This window comes from Acinonyx jubatus, chromosome A1, assembly GCF_027475565.1.
Source record: "Acinonyx jubatus isolate Ajub_Pintada_27869175 chromosome A1, VMU_Ajub_asm_v1.0, whole genome shotgun sequence".
NCBI classification, from domain to species: Eukaryota; Metazoa; Chordata; class Mammalia; order Carnivora; family Felidae; genus Acinonyx; species Acinonyx jubatus.
Window position 1 is genome coordinate 606,458 of NC_069380.1, and position 24,514 is coordinate 630,971.

General features: G+C 42.0%; 2 protein-coding genes across 7 annotated transcripts in view; one reads left to right on the forward strand and one right to left on the reverse strand.

Moving 5' to 3' along the window:
• CENPJ (centromere protein J) overlaps window positions 1–652 on the reverse strand; it is a 52,612-nt gene extending 51,960 nt beyond the window's left edge. For 3 of the 4 annotated variants that reach the window (XM_027064481.2, XM_015077765.3, XM_015077767.3), the window contains exon 1: window positions 496–652. The gene's annotated coding sequence lies outside the window, so the exon portion shown is untranslated. The remainder of the gene's footprint in view (window positions 1–495) is intronic. The other variant, XM_027064479.2, reaches the window with a different exon arrangement.
• A 7,107-nt stretch (window positions 653–7,759) lies between these two features.
• Window positions 7,760–24,514, forward strand: part of PARP4 (poly(ADP-ribose) polymerase family member 4) — a 116,443-nt gene continuing 99,688 nt past the window's right edge. Inside the window, exons 1-6 of one of the 3 annotated variants that reach the window (XM_053203715.1) lie at window positions 7,760–8,053; window positions 14,006–14,138; window positions 17,314–17,515; window positions 20,062–20,169; window positions 21,021–21,096; window positions 21,830–21,946. The gene's annotated coding sequence lies outside the window, so the exon portion shown is untranslated. The remainder of the gene's footprint in view (window positions 8,054–14,005; window positions 14,139–17,313; window positions 17,516–20,061; window positions 20,170–21,020; window positions 21,097–21,829; window positions 21,947–24,514) is intronic. The other 2 variants (XM_027064474.2, XM_053203737.1) reach the window with 2 other exon arrangements.

The window sequence follows — 24,514 nt, forward strand, 5'->3', positions numbered from 1 at the left end:
TTCTGCATTCTGAGGGGAAAAGTGGATACAAACAGTTAACTCAAAGCCATCCTCAGACCTTATAACTAGTTGGTTAGGGAGGTGATTTAACAGTCTCCCAAATACAAGTCCTCGAACGCCACGAATGCACAGCAAAGCTTTGAAAGACAAGGACGACTAGGGTGATGACGGGCCTACGTAAGGACAGAAAGCAAACCAACTTTACACTTTCTCGAACCCACTGCGTCCCCCGCGCCTCTGAACAGCTGTTTGAAGTAAAGCCCAAACCACAGGGGGTGAGAGTCCCTGAAAAGAAGGCTCCCCACAAAAACAGCGTTAAGCTGGGACGGCCACAGAAGTGTTGGCCACCGTCGCACGGCCGGCGAGCGTCCGCTCGCTTGGCGCCCAGCTGAGCCAGCGCTGAGGCCGGAGCAGATCCCTCCCACGCACCGCCAGCACTCTTAGGCGCAGGGCGACAAACACACTAGCTCCCCCGCTCCTCTGCCCACACATTACCGCTCCGCAGTCCTCTGGCCTCTCAGTCCACTCAAACCACAGCGAAAATCGCCACCGCATTTATGAATGAGCCGCCACAACCAGCACCTCCGGCCGGAGCCCCGCCCCCAGGCCCGGCTCCGCCCCTGATCCGAGGGCTCCTGGGAAATGTAGTTTCCACCGGCCCCCTCGGCGCTTGCGCGGGGGCACCGGAGAAACCCATGTAAACTACCACTCCCGGCGGTCTCTCAGGGACGGACGTTACCTAGGGTCTCACCGGCAGGCGCCTTCCGCCTGGGCCGCGGGGCTAGTGGCTGGAGTAGGCGGGCGGCTGGGCGGGAGGGAAAAAAAAAAAACCCGTTCTTAAAGAGAACTTCCGGGACAGAGCTAGCCCGCCCCCAACCCCAGTCCAGCCTTGGAAACTAGGGATAGCTCCTTAACGAGAAGTCGATCGCCGTGTTCAGAGAAAAGCTGGGAACCTAGAGATTCAGAGCTAACAACCTACAGACCAGTGCTTTTCGAGGTGATGGGCGCGGGGGAGGTGCTTTTTGTTTAACGTCCGTCTATTTTGTTTTCCGATTTGGCTGGGTGTGACAGTGCTCACAAGGCACTCACCAGACCAAGGTAAACGGGTGAGAATTCACTCCAAAAATAGTCATCACTCATCATTTCTCGTACAGCTAATACATGGTTTGGCTGTGCGTGGCCATTAGATGTTAAAACTCTTTATTTTAAACACTGAAAGTGCAAAAATTCAGAAAATGTTTTCCTTATTGCCACCACAGAGGGTTGTGTAGGTAGAGAACAATGCGGTGCAACTTACCGTAGCCTACACTACCTGGGCTTCAGGTCTGTTTAATTAAACACCAGTAAGCCAAGTGAAATTTGTAGGAAAAAAAAAAAAAAGTCAAATAAAGTGCCATTTATAACAACCAGTGTAATCACTGAAATAAACTACCACTGGTTAAAGATAATTAAAAAAACACTTTCGCAGAAATTTGCCCCCCAAAATTGTTTTGCTTCCACCCTCAAAAATAGACTTTCCCTAAAGCAAGGTTTTGGATTTGCTTTTTTTCTTTTTTTTCATTATGGATGAAACCAAATCCCAAGACTTCCAAGATCACAAAACTATTTAAGATGCCTTGTGAGGATCCAAACTCTCATCTTCATTTATAACAGTCCTTTGGCTTGAAAAAGCATGCCCAAAGTTTCGTTATTTCTCTTAAAATGTTGTGTCTTTTAAGATAGTCACAATATCCTCTAATTTTGTGCCTGTATTTTATTGCTATATTTTTATTCCAATGTGGTATGTAGTATCATATTGCTTGTTGGTTGAATAAAAATAAGACTGTTACCACACTAAAGTCTTAATCGGTTGTTAAATTAAGGTTCTAATACCTAAATGTTCATCTATAGCCCAGGCAATTCTCAAAACTGCCCACTAAGCGTGAAGTGTCCTCAGAATCCATCACAAGGTGGGAGGGGTAGAGGGGAGAAACTTCCAACTTCTATTGTGCCACACAGTGAAAGATTCACCCTCATCAGCTATCTTGTTGCATCTTCAGTATTAATGTGGAGAGAAATTAGACTAAGAGCTCCCATCCAGGGGGTTCAACCACAAATTATGCATTCTGATACCATCCTTTATGCCATCATAAGAGGAGGCGGACACTATAATAAAATGATTAAGAGCCCATGCTTTGAAATCAGGCATTCCTGGATTCAGATCCTACCTTGAGGACTTACAAAGTGCTTTGTAGTCTTCAGTACTGCACAGTTGAGAAACTCAGTCTTCTCATCTGCAAAATGGGGATGATAACAATGCCTACCTCACAGAATCATCAAGAAGATTAATTTAAAACGTTATATAAAAACAGCATAACATCTTGTCAAATTTAATGAGCAGGAGGTGTTTGCACTTTTTAAGAAACCGTTTTTTGAGGTATGATTGACATACAAAAAGCTATACATATTTAATGTATATAACTTGATGAGTTTTGGAAGTAAGTATTCACCCATAAAACTATCACCAAAATCTGTACCATAAACATGTCCATCAAAGTGCTTCCATCCTTGTCATGATTTCAACTCGATGAACTCACTTTGTTTGCCAGGCCCAGCTCTCCAGGTCATGTCAAACGGTTTTGTAAAATACAAATTGATACCATGATATTCTCAAGTTATTGGGAATAATATTTTAACACAGCTGATCTGGCTATGAAAGATGTTCAGAGTGTTGAAAATTCTTCATTGCTGGGCTAGTAATAGTAGTAACTTCTCTGTCAAGAGAGGATAGAATTGCAGGCCTGATCAAGGGGTGATCCCCATGCTGGAATCATCCAAGGCTAGAAAGGATGACTGTAGCAGGTTAGAGGTAATACTGAAGAGATTCAAGTAGTTTCCAGGCAAAAGCAAGAAAACCCACAGCCCACTTCACCTATGGGAAAGAGAGGGAATTCCTTACCAGTTCCCAAACTCGGATTTCTGGAATTTTATTGCAGTAAAGAAGTTTCCATCAACCATGTTGGATGCCAAAAGAACAGCGTTTTAAAAAACTTTGTTATTTTAATAAAGATAAAACTATTGCTGGTGCACTGGATTACAGCAAAAGATTATGGAAACCTGTGAGTCTAAGTAACAAAAGGATTATCACATCTACTACATTCTAGAATGCCTGAGCCATAATGTTGAATACACAGGAAAGGGGAATAGTAGCCTGAATCATTGCTATAATCACAGCAGAGCAATACTATGATACTTGTCACGCCTATATTTTTATTTTACCCTCTTCTTGAAAATAACAATAATTAAGGTTTTTATTTAATTGTCGGATGGTTTTCAAAGCATTCTACAGGCTTTTATTGCACATTTTTTTGTATTTGAGAGAGAGAGCATGCGAGCTGGGGAGGGGCAGAGAGGGAGACGGGGGATCCAAGGGGGGCTCTGTGCTGACAGCAGACAGCCCGATATGGGGCTCAAATTCATGAACCTTGAGATCACAACCTGAGCCAAAGTCAGATGCTTAACCAACTGAGCCACCAGGTGCCCCTACACATTTTTAAACTAGCACATTTACTTTCCACAAATATGAAAATTACCAGTGATTTGCATATCCTAAAAATTACATTAACTACAATAGGCAGGGCTATCCAAAAACTTCCACATGTGTTCCATTGCCCATTCCTTAAAATATTGAGTAGTTCCTATGTGTCAGGCATAGGAACTTCTTCTTTGACTATTTAGTAGAATTCACCAGTGAAGCCAGCTGATTCTGGGCTGCTTTTCTTTGTTGGGTGGTTTTTGATTACTCAATATCTATTCAGATTTTCTATTTCTTCCTGAGCAAGTGATGGTAGTTAAGAGTGTTCTAGGAGTTTCTCCATTTTATCTAGGTTATCTAATTTGTTGATGTACAATTGTTTGCAGATTCTCTTATAAACCTATTTCTATAAGGTCAATAATAATGTCCCCATTTACATTTCTGATTTTAGTAATTTAAGCTCCCTCTTTTTTCTTTGTCAGTCTAAAATTTTGTCAGTTTTGTTGATCTTTTCAAAAACCAACTTTTTATTTCATTAATTCTATTTTTCTATTCACCATTTCATATACCTCTGTCCTGATCATTATTATTTCCTTCTGCTGACCTTGGGTTTAATTTGTTCTTTTTTTTTTTTTTTTTTTCCTAGTTCTTTTAGGTGTAATTTAGGTTGTTAGCTTGGGATCTCCCTGCTTTTTTCATATAGGCATTTACAGCAACAAATTTCTTCTGAACACTTTCACCACATCCCATGAGTTTTAGTATGATGTGTTTTTGTTTTAATTCATCTCAAAGTATTTTCGAATTACCCTTGTGATTTCCTCTTTGACCCACAGGTTAAGTGTGTTTTGTTTGATTTCCACATATTTGCTATTTTTCCAGTTTTTTTTTTTCTGTTACTAATTTCTAGCTTCATTCCACTGAAGTCAGAGAAAGTACTTTGTATGATTTCAGTTATTTAAATTTACCAAAAATTGCTTTGTAGCTTTACACATGGTCTATCCTAGTTTTGTGTTCTTTTAAAAGAATATGTATTATGCAATTATTGTATGAAGTATTTTATATTTGTCTTTTTTTATTTTTTTTATGTTTATTTATTTTTCACAGAGAAGGAGAGACAGAGCATGAGCAGGGGAAGGGTAGAGAGAGAGAGGGAGACACAGAATTGGAAGCAGGCTCCAGGCTCTGAGCTGTCAGCACAGAACCCAACGCGGGGCTCAAACCCACGAACCACGAGATCATGACCTGAGCCGAAGTTGGACGCTCAACCGACTGAGCCACCCAGGCGCCCCTGTATATTTGTCCTTTAGGTCTTATTGGTTTATAGTGTCTATTTCTTCATTAATCTTTCTAGTTATATCAAATACTGAAATTGGGTATTGAAGTCTTCAACTATTATTTTAGAACTATCTTATTTCCCCCCTTCAATTCATCAGTGTTTGCTTCAGATATTTTGGGGCTCTGTTGTTAGAAATGTATATATTTATAAATGTTCTATTTTTTAATGTATTGACTCATTTATTAATATATAATGTCCTTTGTTTCTTATAACAATTTTTTAATGTTTATTTATATTTGAGAAAGGGAGGGGCAGAGAGAGGGAGACTCAGAATCTGAAGCAGGCTCCAGGCTCTGAGCTGTCAACACAGAGCCCGATGCAGGGCTCAAACTCACAAGCCATGAGATCATGACCCAAGCCAAAGTCAGACACTTAACCGACTGACACACCCAGGCTTCCCTCTTGTAACCAGTTTTGACTTACATTTATTTTTTTCCCCAGAAATTCTAAAAGGTTTATTTTGTGTCTGATGCTGGATGGTGGAGCTCAATGGTCAAGAAAGAATTCTTAAGATGTTTTATGGTGCAGGGGTGCCTGGGTGGCTCAGTCCGTTGAGCATCTGACTCTTGATTTCAGCTCAGGTCACGATCCCAGGGTCATGGGATCAGGCCCTGCGTCCAGCTCCATGCTTAGCATGGAGCCTGCATAAGATTCTCTCTCTTCTTTTGCCCCGTCCCCCAATAGTGTGCTTTCTCTCTCTCTCAAATAATAGTAGTAATAATAATAATAATAAAGATGTTTTACAGTGCAAAAAGGTGTTTTTATTATAGCATGGGGACAGAAACTGTGGGCAGAAAGATCTCCATTGTGATTGTGAGGAGTGACTGATTATATGCGTTTTCTATCCTATGGAGGGGAAGGTGACATTAGGGCTCCAGGAAATATAGGTTCCTGGAGATCTGACTGTGTTTTTCTTTGGGCACCAGGGTGGCTCAGTCAGTTAAGTGTCTGACTCTTGATCTCAGTTCAGGTTTTGATCTAAGGGTTTTGAGTTAATGCCCTGCATTGGGCTCCACGCAGGGCATGAAACCTATTTTAAAAAGAAAAAAAAGGGGCTCCTGGGTGGCTCAGTCAGTTAAGTGTCCGACTATGGCTCAGGTCTTGATCTCCCAGTTCATGAGTTCAAGCTCCATGTAGGGCTGTGTGCTGACAGCTTATAGCCTGGAGCCTGCTTTGGATTCTGTCTCTCTCTCTGCCCCTTCCCCACGCCCACTCTCTCTCTCTCAAAAATAAACACTGAAAAAAATTAAAGGAAAAAGACTTTTTCTTGTAAATCATTAAGATTTACAAACTATAGTGGAGTTTCACATTCTGCATGACTGCAATCTTGACCAACTGACCATTTGTTTCTCCCCTTCCTTTGTTCTTAAGCAGTCACCAGTGCTTGAGGAATTGTTACAGATATCCGCCTTAAGGAGGAGGGGGGTTGTGGGGAGTCAGTTTGCATTTTGCTCTCAGCTTGCCTTTCGCTCTCATCAGCATTAGGCAGCCTAAAGATCAGCCAGAAATAGAAACTTATGGTGTTCTTAAGTCTTTTCTGAGCATGAGTCCTGGGCATGTGTGAGCTTTCTAGATGCACCTGTGTACACAGCTTTTCAAAGCCCTTATTCCTCTAGGAAATCTCATTCCTGGCTGTTCCTCTCATGCTTTTCCTCCCAGGCCTTCAGCCTGTCTGTACTTTGTACTAACTGTTTGTTGGGATTTGTTGTCCCATGCAGCAAGTTTGCTCACTTGCCTTTCAGTGTTTTGGAGGTGAGTGCCCGAAGTAGCTATTTATCTGCCCTGAGAAAGTCTGAGTTAGGGGAAACAAAGGCAAGCCCATTGTATCAGTCCTTCACGGAACCCCCAGACAGGTCAAAACAGACAAACATAATTCCTTAGGACAAAGTCTGCTCTGCTCTGCTCCCTCCAGAACCAGATTATCTACACTGGGAATGAGGGCTGGCAAAGGGAGCGGAAGGGGTTAAAACATGTAAGAACCTCCTACCTTGTTTCCTCCGCCTTTCTCCTGGTTACACACCTGCTTGTTTGCTGTCAACTTTTGACTATTGTCTGGGTTAAGATAAGGTGGTTTCTGAGTTTTCGTCTGGTTTTTTAAAATGTTCTTGGGGAGGGATGGACCCTGGGACTCCCTACTATACCAGTTTTGCTTAATGTCACCTAAGCTGATTCATATACCACTCTGTAAGGTAATGATGGGGCGCCTGGGTGGTTCAGTCAGTTAAGCATCTGACTGTTGGTTTTGGCTCAGATCACGATCTCAGTTTGTGAGATCCAGCCTCTTGTTGGGCTCTGTGCTGACAGCATGGAGCCTGCTTGGGATTCTCTCTCTGCCCCTCCCCTGTGCACACAAGTATGGATGTGCACTCTCTCTGTCTCTCTCTCTCTCTCTCTCTCTCAAAATAAAGAAACGTTACAAAAAACAAAGGAAATGGAGGTCCCAGTAAAGTACCTTGTTGGCAATCCCGAGTAATAAATAGTAGAGTCTGGATTCAAACCCACACCCTCTCTACATCTTTTCTATTCTCATTTAATTCAGTAGCTGGTGAATTTTATTGTTTTCCTATTATTTTACCCCCTACTCGATGAATCTCAGCCCCCACTTCTCCGGAATGGCAGGTATATATTTATACCTACGTGAGAACACTACCACAAGCTTCAAACTCAGGAAGTCCTAAACTAAGTTTCATTATCTTACCCTTTTGCTCCTCCAATCTCACACCCTCCCGAAATTTGCTTCTCTTCTGTTCCCAGTAATTACTCTCACTTCTCAGTTAAATGGCAGCACCAACCACCCACTTTCACCAAACTGCAACTTTGGAGTTACCCTCACTGCCAAATCCTGACCAAAAAATGAAACTGAAAAAACGCGGAACCCTCAATCCGATCCAGGAAGAGAAACCCTACCCGAGCCCAACGCCTCACTCCTGGGCGACCGCCCGCAATCTTCAGGCTAGGAGCCCTAGGTCCTCGGGGGGGCGCGGCCTTGGGAGGCAGCCAAGGGCGGGCTTCCGGCAGCGTTCTCACTGGCTGGGCTTGGCTGCCGCACCCCGGTTCAGCGCCGGAGCCTGGAGCCGGGAATCCGGAATCCGGAAACAATCCCGGCAGGAGCGCTGGTAGCCGAGAACGGCGGCTGCCGGGACATCGGGAGCCGGGAGCACCAGGAGCCGGGGGCGTGCAGAGTGGGCGGGATTCCCTGGCAGGTGCGTTGGCGCCCCTGGGTGGCCGACCCGGCCCGGCGCAGGCCCGCCGCCCTCCGGGTGGTCCTGTAGTCTAGGCCTGAAGGTGGTCGTGTCGACGCCGCCGCTGACCGTGGTTTCGCAGTTGTCTTCCCAGCCCTGGCTACTGCTGCGCGCTCCCCCCGGGGCGGGGGGGGAGGGGTTGGAGTGTTCTCGTGCGAGTCGCCGGCCCAGGTGACAGGACACAGGTGGGGCCGCCAGGAGGAGCTGGCCCTCAGAGCGGGGGGTCTCTGGACGCGTCCCGGCTCGGCTGGGGGGGGGCGGGGGGGGGGGATGAACAGATCGCAGTAGAACTCAACGTTTCTTGTTCCCAGTATGCAGACAGCCTTTCTTCTTCAAGTTAGGTATCAAAGGAAACTTCATAAAAATACAGTATTTTGGTGAATAAGCAGGGAATGTAATCCGACTTCATAATTAGGAACACCGTGATAGAAGTATTTAATGTTTATGTTGAAGATCAAAGTTGAAAACTTGGAAATCCGTTAAATACTTCCTGCAGGGAATGCCGAATGACTCATCCAGAGGACTGAGTAGGTAGACGTCAGCTTCTAGAATAACAAGGCTTTGCTGAGTGTTCAGCCTTTCGATTCTGGATTGCAAAATGACAATAAATATAAAAATATTTAAAGTGCAGTATTGTGAAAAAGGAGGATTCACTCTCAATATGTGTGTGTTGTGGATTTTTAAGGTACCTTTGACCTGACCGTTTATGCAGTAAACATTTATTACCTTCTGTCTGTGTGCTTAGAGATATAATATTCCATGGGAATAGAAGCAGTACCAAAGTAGGTGGTCTTTGCTTTTTAGGGGTTTATTAGTCCCACTAGGGGAGTGTGGTATTGATGCAGTGTGGGTCCAAATATGCAAATAATTAGAAATAGAAGGCTTTTCTATAATCCTAGGCTTTAATTGATGCATGAAAGACTTTTTAGTAAGCAGACATTTATTGAATGCCTACTGTGTACCAAAAGTGAGCTACATTCTAGGGATATAAAGATAAACAAGGCACAGCCCCTCAAATAGCATTGATCCTCGTGGAGAAATTGATGAGTGGAGAACAGCCAATGATTATCCACAGATGTGTGATGAAAGCTGCCAGGCTGTAGGGTTGTTGAGAGGGCCAGAGCAGGGCAGCAAGTCAGAGGGAGAAGGGTTCCAGAAAGAGCTACTGTCTAGGGAGATACTGAAGCTTTCAAAGAGGAAGAAATGCCATTTGTAAAGACACGAAAATGCAAGGCAGTAAGCCTCTTGCTTCCAACTGCACCACTGGTTTTTGGGTAGAGTAGCTGGAATTTGGGAGGAGTTGCTCAGGAAATTTATCAGTTGCTGGGGATGTATGCTCTAGTCCTGTGTCCCTAACACAGGGCCTGATGGATGGAAGACACTCAGAGATCTCATATGTATGTAGTAGGCCCGGGTAAAAATATGCAGAGATGCTGACTGTTGTTTAGGAAAAGCTTGGAAAGCAGGGAGAGACTGGAGGCACATGTCTCTTGGGAGAGCTGCTAGCCAGGAGAGGCCACACACTGCAGAGAGACACCACATACAATCTATAGGAAGACAGAAGTCAAGGCCTGATTTGAGATTGCATAGAACTTAGAGTCTGTTTCTCTACCTCCTGTGTGGCCGCAGCTGCTAAGAATGGGCCAGAGTTTGATAAAATGTTTGTTTAGGGGTGCCTGGGTGGCTCAGTCGGTAGAGCGTCCAACTTTGGCTCAGGTCATGATCTCACAGTGTGTGAGTTCCCTTCGGGCTCTGTGCTGGCAGCTCAGAGCCTGGAGCCTGCTTCGAATTCTGTGTCTCCCTCTCTTTCTGCTCCTCCCCCACTCATGCTCTGTCTCTCTCTCTCTCTCTCTCTCTCAAAAATACATAAACATTAAAAAAAAATTTTTAATGTTTGTTTATACTTTGATTTCACAAAATTGTGAATGTACTTAATGCCACTGAGCTGTCCGCTTAAGAATGGTTAAAATGGTAGATTTTATGTTAGGTCCATTTTACACCAAAATAAAGGCTAAAAAATATCTATGTAATAAGTTTAAAACATGTTCTTCAAAGTGTATTTTCTAATGAATAATTTTCACTAACCAAATATCTGATGACTTGGGGAAAAGTTAAATTACACATAGCCACTACAAATATTTTCAAAGAATATTTAGTGATATGGGCAAATTCTCATTACAAGGTGGCTCAGTAAGTTAAGCGTTAGACTTTGGCTCAGGTAATGATCTCGCGGTTCTAGGTTTGAGCCCTGTGTCAGGCCCTGTGCTGGCAGCTCAGAGCCTGGAGCTAGCTTCAGATTCCCTCTCTCTCTGCCCCTTGCCTGCCCATACACTCAGGCTCTCTCTCTCTCTCTCTCTCTCTCTCTCTCTCTTTCAAAAATAAACATCTAAAAAACATTTTTTTAAGTTAGATAAAAGAGGCGCTATAAAATACAATAAATAATATTCACAAATATATATTTTTATAAAAATAATTTGTAAAATATATTGATACAGGAAAGAATAATATCAAAGATATTGAAAGAAATATCAAAATATCAACAGTGAAGTTATTTCCCGATAGAGGGATCATAGGTACTTTAAAATTTTTTTTAATGTTTTTATTCATTTTTGAGACACAGAGAGACAGAGCATGAGCAGGGAAGGATCAGAGAGAGAGGGAGACACAGAATTCAAAGCAGGCTCCAGGCTCTGAGCTGTCAGCACAGAGCCTGACGCAGGGCTCAGACTGACGGACTGTGACATCATGACCTGAGCCGAAGTTGGATGCCCAACCGACTGAGCCACCCAGGCGCCCCTCATAGGTACTTTTTTAAAACAACTTTACAGACATATAAGTTATATACCATTAATTTCACCCATTTTAATTGCATGATTCAAAGATTTTTAATAAAGTTACCAAATTGTGCATCATCACCATAATCTACCTTCGAACATTTCCATCACTTTATGTGCTCTTTATTTTTCTTTGTACTGTTTAACCTACTTTGGGGGAGAAGTTATTTCTATAAAGACAAATTCATAGTAATTTCCTAGGAACTTTAGGCAAAACTGAAAAGTAATACAATTTAAGCTAAATATAAATTAACAAAAATAAAAATTATTTGAACTCTCAGTATTGTTTAGGATTTTAGGTCTGTTCTCTAAGACAATCATGGGAGTTGCAAACAAAGATTTACATATAGGGATATACATTTTAGCTTTGGTTTTGATGCCAAAAATTAGAAATAATTTACTTGCCCAGCAATATAGAAATAGTTCATTTATGATACATATCTCAGATAGTCTCTGTTAAAAATGTTTTCCAAGAATGTTTAATGATTTAATGCTAATGACAAAATGCTGCCATAATGCAAGATAAGTATTGTGAATATGGTATGATGTCAATTTTGATAATAAAATAGTCAATTACAGTACATACACGTAGAAAAAAAACCTGGAAGAAAAAGCAAAAGAAATTGTTAACATGACCTCTATGTTTTGAAATTATTTTGCTGTTATGCAGTTCTGAATTTTCCACATTTTCTAAGATGAGCACGAATGACTTTCTATTAGAAAACATTTTTGGGAGGGTGCCTGGGTGGCTCAGTCGGTCGAGTGTCCAACTTCGGCTCAGGTTATGATCTCGCGGTCCGTGAGTTCAAGCCCTGCGTCGGGCTCTGTGCTGGCAACTCAGAGCCTGGAGCCTGTTTTGGATTCTGTGTCTCCCTCTCTCTCTGACCCTCCCCCGTCCATGCTCTGTCTCTCTCTGTCTCAAAAATAAATAAGCGTTAAAAAAAAAAAATTAAAAAAAAAACAAAACATTTTTTTAAAGACCAGGTCAGAGGACTTAAGAACTCACCCAGGACAGATCTGGAGAGGTGGATCCGAGCAGCCACGCCCACCCAGCCTTCCCTGTCCAACAGTGGCAGGATGCATTACATAGAGACTTTTCTGAAAATTTTTAAAGATTCATTAGAGAGTTTTAGTGTTTTGTTTGTTTTTTAACTGTCAGAGATTAAAAGCAAGACAGATTAATCTGAATGACATAGTGTGATAACTTTCACAGTATCCATCAGCAGCTCTCCCATCTACAAACCCTGACAAGTATGAACCAATTCAACATAAAAGGCAATCAACACATAGAAAGTAAGTAAATATTAATGCTATGGAAGGGCAGAATTAGATCAAGGGACTTCAGTTTAACCAGATGTCATGAGAAAAAAATTTGAACCCCCTTTGTTCGTTTACTGGACAGATACTACTAGGTCCTGGGTAGGATACACAAGTGTAGGGTGGAGATAGGGAGAAGAGTCCCAGGGAGAAGGAACAGCATGTGTGAAGGCCCTGAGGACCCAACCTGGGGTTTTTGCCAACCTGGAGAAAAAAGCCAGTGTGGCCAGGGCAGAGTGAGAGAGAGGTCCAGGAGGAGGCTGTGGGGAGAGTGGCCAGGCCTTGAACCATAGTAAGAAATTTAAATTTCATTTGAAACATAATTTTAAGAAAAAAAGTTCTGCAGTTACAGCGTGGAGATTAGAAGCAGAGAGGAGCAGAAGTGGGGAGAGGAGTCAGGACTCCACTGATGGGGGCATGGGCCAGGGTGACAACAGAGACGGAGACGGGGAAAGTGGATAGGTTCCACTTGTGCTTAGGGGTGGTGAGAAGGAGCTGCTGATCGCCAAAGGGGGTAAGACAGGGAGAAATCAAGGGTAGCACCCAGTGGCTTGAGGGGCCAGCAGCACCCGGCATCCACTTGCCTAGAGGGGAACAGGGGGGAGGCCTAGGTTGCGGACTTGGTAAGTCTGGGTGCCTGAAGCGCACACATGGGGGAGGCAGTGGGCATTTTGTCCCAAATGAGGGGTGGCCCTCACGTAGGCAGCATTTAGGGCCTTGAGGAATGGGCACCACTGCTCATCGAAGGAGACTGGAGTGGGGACTCCAGCCTAGGAGAACTGGGCGTTCGAGAGGGAGGTGGAGTTTAAGGAGAAACCCGGAACCCCGAGCTCTGGGTCTGGCGGGAGGCTGGGCCCCCGTAGGCGCCGCCCCGGGAGACTGGCGGCGTCCCGTGGTCCTAGAGCCCGCCAACTATCGGCCTCACTCGGAGGTCAGACCTGGGAGCCCCTTTCCCCAAACATCAGCTTATTTGGGAGAACCTGTTAGAGATGACTCCAGTTTTAAAAAATTGACAAATAGCTACTGTGAATTAAATCAGTATCTCACCATTTATTAGTTTATTGTTAAATACCCATAAAATTTCTTTCAAATCAAAATACGCTCATTTTTCTTAGGAGTAATCTTTAATGTAATTTGGAAAGTGTGACAATAAAAGAAATTGAATTAACATACAGATATCTTTCCCTTTAAACATAAATTGTATATGTTTGTTACTAATTGCTCAATTTTTCTCCAGAATGACTTAACGGAAACCGACATAACTAATGGGTCTCTTTGATTTTATAGAATTATATATAAATATCCATGGTTTCATTATCACATAGTATTTTTAATTTAGAAATAAGTGCTTCTATATTCTTAAACCACACACTTGATCTATAACTAAAATCTGTACGTTTTCATTTAGCTATATATTATGCACCTATACCAATGTATTTCGGGTGTCATAATATCAGACGTAAAAACTAGAAATGATTCTAAAACTAATATACTTATTGCAGGTTTGACGATTGTCCAATTTTTGTGGTTAAACGTGATTGCAATGCCTTTTTAAAATGCCCAGCTTCCCACAGTTTGCATGTAGAGCAATTCTAGATTCAGTCAGTTGTATTCACTGAGAAGAGAATCCTTTAAAACTATCCTTCACTGTTGTATTCACAGTGTATTCTAGAGCAATTCTAGATTCAGTCAGTTGTATTCACTGAGAAGAGAATCCTTTAAAACTATCCTTCAAATGACTTGAAACTTTTTTTTCCTACAGGATGACTGTGGGGATCTTTGCAAATTGTACCTTCTGTTTGAAAGTCAAGCACTTACCTCGTCAACAGAAGAAAAAGCTACAAAATGACATTAAGGAGAATGGTGGAAAATTTTCCTTTTTATTAAATCCTCAGGTATTTGCAGATTTTGTAAGAACTGTGTGGTAAACACTGTGCATTAAGGGAGGGTAGGTTGGGGAGCCAGGATAGCTCAGTGGGTAGAGCATGTGACTCTTGACTCGGGGTCTTGAGCTCAAGCTCCACATTGGAGGTAGAGCTTATCTTAAAGTAGTAAGATTAAGACATTTTTTAAAAAGGGAGAGCAGGTCATGGTTAGAAGAGTAAGCAGAGAAAATTGGCAGCAGGAGAAAGTCGCCTAAAGCAGGTGAAATTGTGACATTGCCAACAGGGAAGTGGACTGGAGAAAGGCAGAGGAGGGAAGACCATCATCCCACCTTCTCTCCATTGCTGTGAGCTGTAGGGAAATCCTACATGCCCTGTGAATCTGAGGATACTAGAGCATAACCAAAGATATAAATAGAAATAATTTCAGACCAGCCAAATCTATTCTCAAAGGAGAAAAGTTATGGGGTACAGCGTTCTGCAAAAAGCCCTCTATCCAGGGGCACCCAGGTGGCTCAGTTGGTTAAGTGCCTGACTCTTGATTTTGGCTCAGGTCATGATCTAATGTTTTGTGAAGTAGAGCCCTGCGTTGGGCTCTGCGCTGACGGCACGGAGCCTGTTTGGGATTCTCTCTCTCTGTCTCTCTCTGTCTCTCTCTGTCTCTCTCTCTCTCCCTGCCCCCCCCCCCCCATGTGAGTGCATGCTTTCTCTCTCCCAAAATAAATAAGTAAACATTAGAGAAAAGAGCTCTCTGTGTAATCACTCACCAGTCTGTCAACCCTGGAGTGTCACCTGTACGGTGTGACCTGTAAGGGACAGAGAGGAAAACATGCATTGCAGACTGATCTTTGTGATACAGCTTGTATTGCTTGTTTTGTTTATTTAAAAGCTGAAGGGAGCTTCCCTCTTTTGAAATGAATTGTAGGCCTGACAGTTTAAATATAGAATTTTGGCAGCTGGATGAAATCTTAAAAATGATTAAGGCTAACCTCTTCTTTTTTAAACACTTCATCATAATGAAATTAACGTCTGAAGTCATTGGATCCCAGGCTTCCAAACGCCAGGCTTGCCCCTGTCTGTTGCTCCTTCCTGTGTTGCTGAACTGATGGGTGACTTCAGCCGGCCCCTTCCTGAACCAGATCCCCGGGGCTTGCTGCCAGCGAATGTGGTTTTTCTATGAAGTATGTTCAACGCCAGTGGGATGCTAGGTGCTTTCTGGCACTTAAGTAGTTTGCCTGTGGTTATCAGAAACGGAATGTCTCTATTTACCTCCAGTTTAAGCAGAACTGCATAACTTTCCTTATACAGCTTCCCTCACTTGCTTGTCTCACCATTTTTTTGGGTGGATGGATGATTCATGACTGTTACACCTTCTCAGTTTATCTTCTGGGTAAAGAATAAAGAATAGCATCATGGTCTCTCCTTATTTGGAATTTCCCACATACTTTGAGTGCAACCTTTTTGAAAGTTATGTTGTCAATGTACATACATTTTTGAAATGTGCTTACCAGGTATTATAACCAAGGAGACAGCTGGGTATGTATTGTTGAGGAATGAGCTCCAAGATAAATCGCCAAGTGGAAAAGCACATTCAGAGCAGCATGTTTAGGGTGCTGCCATTTGTGGCTAAACACAGGGCTGTGTGCTTACGTGTGTGTTGCCTATGTGTACAATAGCTCTGGAAGGATACTCCAGAAGTTACAATAGGTGCCGCTGGGGAGAGTAACTGGGAACAATGGTGGGGAATATGTTAATTTATTATTATTATTACTACTGTACTTTTTTTAGATTTTCTACAATGTACATATACTCTTTATTGCAAAATAAATTAATAAAATTACAACTTAAAGGGGCACCTGACTGGCTCAGTTGGTTGAGCATCCAACTCTTGATTTCAGCTCAGGTAATGATCCCAGGGTCATGGGATTGAGTCCTGTGTCAGGCTTCTTATTCAGCATGGAGCCTACTTGAGATTCTCTCTCCCTCTCTCTCTCTCTCTCTCTCCCCTCCCTCCCTCTTCCCCCCTTTACCCCTCTTCCCTGCTCATACTTTCTCTCTAAAATAACATTTTTTAAAAGTTAAAAAAAATAAAGTTAAAAAAATAAAAATAAAATTACAAGTTAGCAAATTAAATAAATAATGAATACCTTTTGAATCTGCCATTCTACTCTTAAGAAAATAATTAAACAAGTGTACAAGAAGATATTCAGCACAGCTTTGTTTAGAGGAGTGAAAATTTGGAAATAACCCCTAGGGTTGGTTAATCCATTGTGGTACATTCATATCCGTACTCTTTATTTTTTACATTTTTTATTTTTTATTATTATTTACTTTAATTTTAATTTTATGTTTTTATTGTAGAGAGAGAGTGAGAGAGAGCAAGCGCTAGCAAGGGAGAGGGGCAGAGGGAGAGAAAGAATCTTAAGCAAGCTCCACGCTCAGCATGGAGTCCAATGCAGGGCTTGATCCCATGACCCTGGTATCATGATCTGAGCTGAAATCAAGAGTGGAATGCTCACTCAGACACTCAGACTCAGACCACTCAGGCACCCCAAATCCATACTCTTTAAAAACTGTGGGGGCACCTGGGTGGCTCAGTCAGTTAAGTGTCTGACTTTGGCTCAGGTGGTGGTCTCACGGCTCATTAATTCGAGCCCTGGGTCAGGCTCTGTGCAGACAGCTCAGAGCCTGGAACTTGCTTCAGATTCTGTCTCCATCTCTCTCTGCCCCTCCCCTGCTTGCTCTCTGTCACTCTCTCTTTCTGTCTCAAATATAAGTAAAACATTAAAAATTTTTTCAAAATAACCTGTTGATTTTGGGGGCACCTGGGTGGCTCAGTTGGTTAAGTGTCTGACTTTGGCTCAAGTACTGATCTCACGGTTCATGAGTTCGAGCCCTGCATGCACTGTCAGCATATGCTTTGGATCCTCTGTCTCCCTCTCTCTCTGCCCCTCCCCTGTGTGCACACTCTCTCTCTCAAAAATAAACATTAAAAAAAAACCTTGATTTTTTTTTTAACTTTTATGTAACTAAAACTTATATTATTTATAAGGGTTCTAGGAAGCTGAGAATGATTACTACAAATTATCTTCAAGATTCTTTAAGGGTGAAAATTGCAGATACAAGTAATATATTTAGATATTATTTTTACAAGTACATAATGATTTGGTTCTTTTTTTTTTCTAAGTGCACACATATAATCTTAGATAATGCTGATGTTCTGAGCCAGTATCAACTGAACTCTATCCGAAAGAACCATATCCATATAACAAACCCAGATTTTATATGGGAATCTATCAAAGAAAGGAGACTCTTGGACGTAACGAATTATGATCCTAATAAGTCACCAGACATCACACCACCTCCTTGTCAAAAGGCAAGCAGTTCTGGTAAGTATTTTATATCAAGTACTTAATATATTATAGGTGCTATAATAAACATTTTGGTTTGTCCAAGATAGTATAGTCAAAGGATTGTCCAAAAATATTACAAAAATAGGGGTGCCCGGGTGGCTCAGTCAGTTAAGCATCGGACTCTTGATTTGGGTTCAGGTCATGATCTTACAGTTCATGAGATTGAGGCCCGTGTTGGGCTCTGTGCTGACAGAGCAGAGCCTGCTTTGGATTCCCCCTCACTGTCTCTCTCTGCCCTTCCCCTGCACGCATACACATGTGTGCACTCTCTCTCTCAAAATAAATAAACTTTAAAAAAAAAGAAATATGACAAAAATAATTAAACTTCTTATCTCAGAATATAGGCAAATAGTGGACAAAAGACTACTTTAGCAATAGGAATAAATTTCTTAATATCCAATCTAATGTGATCAGATTCAAAAAGACTACAAAAACACTGATAATCTCAGAAAACTTGATGTGTAATTTTATCTGGGAAGGGGAAGAAACTTTGTGTTTAAAAAATTATGACTGGAAATTTTATGATTAGCATTTTGCTAAATAAGTTCTTTCCAAAAGATGATCTCTCCAAAGGAAACATATCTCCTTTATAGACCAGATTTTATTTTGGAATCTGGCCAAGAGCAAGCCTTTGGACATAGAGAAATGCAGTCTTCATGAGACACATCAAAAGTCAAGCAGTTCTGATAAATAATAATTTATAGTAAGCACATGATATATGTTAGGTACCATATTGTGTATATAAATTGTATTATTTATGAGAATTTTAGAAATCTAAATGTTTGGTATGGTGCAGCCTCTTTAGACAAATGATTGTCCAGAAATGCTGTCATCAGACTTTCTTGCTCTCAGGAAATGGTAGCTAAAACAAAATAGGCAGAATGGTAAACTCCTTCAGGGGTGCCTGGGTGGTTCAGTTGGTTAAGCATCTGACTTCAGCTCAGGTCATGATCTCATGGTTTGTGAGTTCGAGCCCCCCATCAGGCTCTGTGCTGACAGCTCAGAGCCTGGATCCTGCTTCAGATTGTGTCTCCCTCTCTCTCTGCTCCTCCCCTGCTTGCACTCTGTCTCTCTCTCTTTCTCAAAAATAAATTAACATTAAAAAAAAAAAAGAATAGTAAACTCCTTTTACATTGAAAATGTTTTTCAACATCCAGAATAATACCCTCGGATTTGGAATTACTATAACTACATTGACGCCTTTTGATATCTTGATAGCATATATATATATATATATATACACACACACATATACGTATTGTTTTATTTTAGAGATAGCATGCAAGCGGGGAAAAGGGGCAGAGAGAGAGAGAGAGAGAGAGAGAGAGAGAGAATCTCAAGCAGCTCCACACCCCAGCATGGAGCCCAACATGTTGCTCGATCTCACCACCCTGGGATCATGAGCCAAGCCAAAATCAAGAGTCGGATGCTTAATCGACTGAGCCACCAGGCACCCCTTGGTAGCATAATTAAAACTGGAAAGAAATCCTTTTATAAAAGAAGTTATTCCCTATGTATCATAATGCCATAGACAGTGTTATGATTCTTTTATAAGAAAAACATGAAGCAAAAATTGCTTGGCTTCACATAGGAGCCCTCGAATTTCCCTCCTTTAAACTAAAACATCCCAGTTCCTTCATTTGTGACATGATGGCACTGGGGAACCACTCTGATCCTGCAGCATATTAGAAATGCATTTCATGTTGGGGCACCTGGGTGGCTCAGTCAGTTAAGCGCCAGACTTGGGTTCAGGTCATGATTTCACTGCTCATGAGTTCGAGCCCCGCATTGGGCTCTGTGCTGACAGCTGAGAGCTGGGAGCTTAGAGCTTGCTTCAGATTCTGTCTCCATCTCTCTGCCTCTCCCCTACTCGTGCTCTGTCTCTCTCTCTCTCTCTATCTATCTCAAATATAAAATAAAACACAAAAAAATTTAAAAAGGAAAAAAAAGAAATGCATTTCATGGGGCACCTGTGTGGCTTAGTTGGTTAAGTGTCTGACTCTTGAATTTGGCTCAGGTCATGATCCCAAGATTGTGGGATTGAACCCTTGGACTCTGCTGGGCATGGAGCCTGCTTGAGATTCTCTCCCTCTCTCTCTCTCTCTCTCTCTCTGCCTACCCCTCCCCCACTTGCATGTACATGCTCTCTCTCTCAAAAAGAAGAAAGAAATGCATTTCATAACTATCCTCACCATAATCTTCAGAAGAGAAAAATGCTATTTGAAATTGTATATCTATCAATGAGTTTCACATAATACAGATTTTATTACAATTGTCCTCACATGCCTGTTAAAAGAGAATTATAATGTATTCTCACCATCTTTTGTCTTTAATCTTTTTGTCCCACCTTCTCTGTCCTTAGATCACCAATTTCTATAGCTAATTTGAGGACATCTTTAAAAAAGATAGTAGCATGGTAAATATTACCTATACTCAAGAATCTTAACAATTCCAGGCTTTATTGTTGATAATTTTAATAAATCTTTGAGTAGCAAACAAGTGTTTTATTTGTTTTCTCTTAGAAATGACAACAGATGATCTGTCCCAGGACAACTCCACTGAGAAGGAAAACGTTGTGGAACTCACAGAGTAATCTACTTCTGATCATTAAGACTCTCCAGTTTTGCAAAGTATTTTGTAAACCTCAAACACAGTTTTAAAATACTATTAGTACCTCACGTTTCTTGTAGTATTTTTGTTTATCTTGCTTCTCTAATTCTAGGCTTTTATTTATTTAAGACTTTTTACTTCAACTAGTAGAGTGATAATTATTTCCATCTTAGTATTATACAAGATTGGACACGATAGTTGGATTGATTTGAAAAAAGAAAAGGTTTGGGCAGTCTGCTCACCCTGCTACCTTACAGAGAAGCCTTTAGAGTAGAGACAGTCCCTTACTCCCTACCTAATGTGTCAAAAACTGGAAATGACAGCCTTCTGCAAATGGACCATGTGCAGCTTCTTCCAGCATACCCCAAACTGTAATGTCAGTTAAGGGTCACGTTTAGCCTCATTTTATTTGTTAGCCGTAGTGTTAAAAGAGAGAGCAAATACCAAAGATCAAAGTACAGATTATGAGAAGTCTGACACTTCTATTTCAAAGGGCTGTTGACTGTAGTCCAGACAATCTCTGGTGTGAGCCTAAGTGATTGGTTTCTAAGGGTCAGAACCCAAGAGGATGCAGGATTGGTGCTCTCTCCAGTGCGCTGGCCTGCTTCTCTTATGCCCTGCCTCTGCTTCAGGACGCCCACCTTCTGATGCAGACGCTCAGTATTTGGCATGAGAACTCTAAAGTTACACGCAGGAGGAATCCAGCTCATTCCATAAGACTTTCTAACCATTTTCAGAATATCTAAGGAGGCATTAGGGACTTAAAATGTATTTTGTATGGAATTAGGAGACATCCAAGAAAAATTTTATGAAAAGGCTCCTTAGTTTAAAAGTCCATTGTAGTGTTTCATTTTTCTTATACAAATTTCAGGTCTTATACAGAGAATGCTGAAATTCCTCATTTTCCACAAGATTTCGAAGTTGCAAAATATAACACCTTGGAAAAAGTAAGAGCCTGATTTGTAGTTGAAAAAATACCCCCGAATGTCTTCTGATTACTTTTCCTGTTTGATAATTTTCTCATTGTTTTGGAAAATTGTGCATATCCTGAATAAATATTTAATAGATGAGTTGATTTTTAATAGTCAAAAAAAATTTTATATTTAAAATGTAACATTTAACCTCTTAGTGTTTTTATTATAAAAGTAATACCTGCTCACAATAAAATATAAACAGTACAAAATATTGATGGGACTTTAAAAATAAAGGACTTCTTCCGTGTTTATTAATGGCTTCTTGTATTTTAAGAGTAGATTTGACACTATTTACATTATGTTGAATTTCCGTTACCACTCATTAAAAAGATAAGGAGATAATTCTTTCTCCAATGTCGTGTAAATGAAAACCCTCGCATTCAAAATGATGCCCCATTTGTATTTTTTAGATATTTTAATGAAATGTAACTTGAAAACAACATTCCTTCTGTGATGGAGAAAATATAAAAAGTGGTATAGTTTAAACACATACAGATAGATCTGTAGTAAAAATACAGGCAGGAGATATACCAAAATATTAATAGTAATTATATCTGTAGTGTGCTTTCTGGTAATTTTTATTTTTTCTTCATACTTTGTGTATTTTCCGAATTGTATCTCGCGTGAACTTGTATTGGCTTTATAATCTACATTTTAAATGGTGCGTGCGGCTTGTTATTTAATGGACACACGACCTATTTTCCAGGTTGGGGCGGAGGGTGGTAAGGCAGTGGCGGTGGTGGAACTGTAGTGCTCCCGGGAGGAGCCCGGGGACGCCGCCTTCCTGATATCCGCACACTTCCTCTCGGCCACCGGCGTCAAGGTATCGATCTTTATATTGATTCGTATGTGTTTATCCACCCTCGTTCATAACTAGTTTCCTTAACATTGGTCAAGGTACCGGCCAATCTGTTACCCTTTTTCTTTTTACCTGGTAAATGGTTTTGAAAAGTTGAGCCGTGTTCTCCGTTGCAATGTAGCAGGTGAAGGAAAGGGGGTGAGAGCGGCACCTTGACTAGAGCCGCACGGGGTTCTTCAATGTCAATAGGGGAATATTCAGCGGGTGCAGGGCACGTGGGCTTCCTGCCCCTGTGTCGAAGCACTTAGGGGAACTTTCCTAACGCACACACTGCTAAAAACCACCCATTCACACACTTTAAGTACCTGCTGAGTACCAAGTGATCTACCAGAAGCCAAAGATAAAAATGACTTAGGGGCTCATGGGTGGCTCCGTCGGTGAGGAGTCTGACTTCAGCTCAAGTCATGATCTGGCAGTACACGAGTTCAAGCCCCGCCTCAGGCTCTGTGCTGACAGCTCCAACCCTGCAGCCTGCTTCCTTCTGTGTCTCCCTCTCTCTCTCTCTGCCCCTCCCCCTTTTGCATTCTCTCTCTCTCTCTCTCTCTCTCTCTCTCTCTCTCTCTTAAAAATAAATAAACATTAAAAAAATTTTTTTAAATTACTTCAAACCCTGCCCCTCAGAGGTAGATCACCACCAGGGAAGATTCATGATTGTAACCCTCTGGGACAGAACTGGGACAGAACCCACTGGGACAGAACTGATACTGAAATGTAAAGTATTGTAGGCTCACAAACAACCAGGAAGCCTTTGCAGAGCCCGAGACCTTTGCATTAGGTCACTGTCAAGTCAAGGGCATGGTTCCCATCTGAAACTATTATGGCACAAAAATAAATTCAGAACTGATACCTAAAGTTCAAAGCAAATGCTGCCCCACCGTCAGGGTGTCTTCCGTTTAGACAGACTTACAGGCAGGAAGCACAGCACCCACAGGGCACACAGACCCTCTTCAGGGGGAGTGGTCCTCGCAGCATGTTACTCAGGCTCTGGATGCTTCTGGCTTTGCCCCCGCTGGAGGTGCCAGCTGTGGTGCCAGGAGGGAGACTCACATCAGGAGGAGGCACGATCTACCTGACGTAGAAAGTCACCCACAGTAGCCCATACCTGTTGTAACATAGGCCTAGGTTGGAGATGTCTTGAAGGGAGATGCCCATCGCTTGCATCACTGCCCTCAGGGAAGCCCAAGGCTTAGGTTTCCCACCCACCATTTAAGTTTCATTCATTGAACTCCTGGTCCTGATGCAATTTATTAATGAGAGGTCACTATTACCTAAGCAATTTTGCCTGATATTACAGCGTCCCACCCTTACCAGCTTTCCACAGGAACAAATATAAAAAGTTAATCCAAGTCGAATGTGTCCAAGGAGGAGAAGGGGTTTTCTTAACTTTTTACCCAAAGACATGTGCTCTACTTTGTGGAGGATTTAGTTGTGTGGTAAAAAGTAAGGAAACATCGAGTTGAAAACCATGATAGAGTGTGTTGTCACTGGTTTTCTTTACTGAAAACTATAAGGCTGCATCAGCCACTGTGTCCCCTCCTGCTTACTATCTCAAGAGCCCTTCCTGAGTGCCTTCCGCCCTTAGCAGGCGTGAGTCTGAGAACACAAGTAGAGTGCTCCTCCGGTGAGTGTGTTCACTTTGATAGAAATTATCCTCACCAACTGTGAAAGAGCTGTCCTGCAGAAGAGGCTTTTCTAGTTTGCCCCTCTCATAAAAAGCCAATTTGATGGAAACCTTCCAAAATTGTGTTAAACTCTGCCTTCTCAAATGGAGTAACTTGAACATGGTATGCTCTTTAAGTTTCAGAGGTGTCCTGTGGCCACCAGTGCGGGAGGGCAGTTGAGCAGTGTCATGAGTAGCCTGGCTTCTTCCTGGGGCGGCACACTCCAGAGCCAGAGGCTTGGCTGACACCCAAACTGACACCCATGGGCAAGACCTCCCCCGTCCTCTGAGGTTAATGACTTTGGGATAACTGCTCACTACAGCAGCACGGATTTCCAGGAAAAGCAGAAGAATGCCACATCCATGGGCAGGTTGGAATGAGGGAGACAGTTTGCGTCTATCCACAGGATGCCTTGTTCCACTCCCTCAACGTTATTTGCGTGACCTGAGAGCTTTCTGCCTTTCTCCTTGCTGTGGTAGTATCATTTCATTTTGACGGTGTGCTTGTCCCTAACAGTACCTCATTTCTGAGCTATTTTTCTTTTCCTCCCTTCCCCTGATTTATTTTTCCCATTTCCAAAAAGCTTGAAAGCCAGATTTCAAACCTAATTAGAATAGTATGTAAATTAAGAATGTGTAGTCTCTGAACAGACGTTTGAGTGACTCTCCAGTGAATCAAATGTGCCTCTTCTGCATGTTGGGCCTGCTCAAGCTTTTCTCCCTTTCAGGTTTTAGGCTGTTTTGTGAAGGACTGAAGATTTAAGTAATTCTTTGAAAATAGTTAATAAACTTTTTCATGGCAGGGATCCAATGCCTATTTACCTTGCTTTCCCCTGTGGTACATAGGAGGCGTTCGGTAAAGACCCGTATGT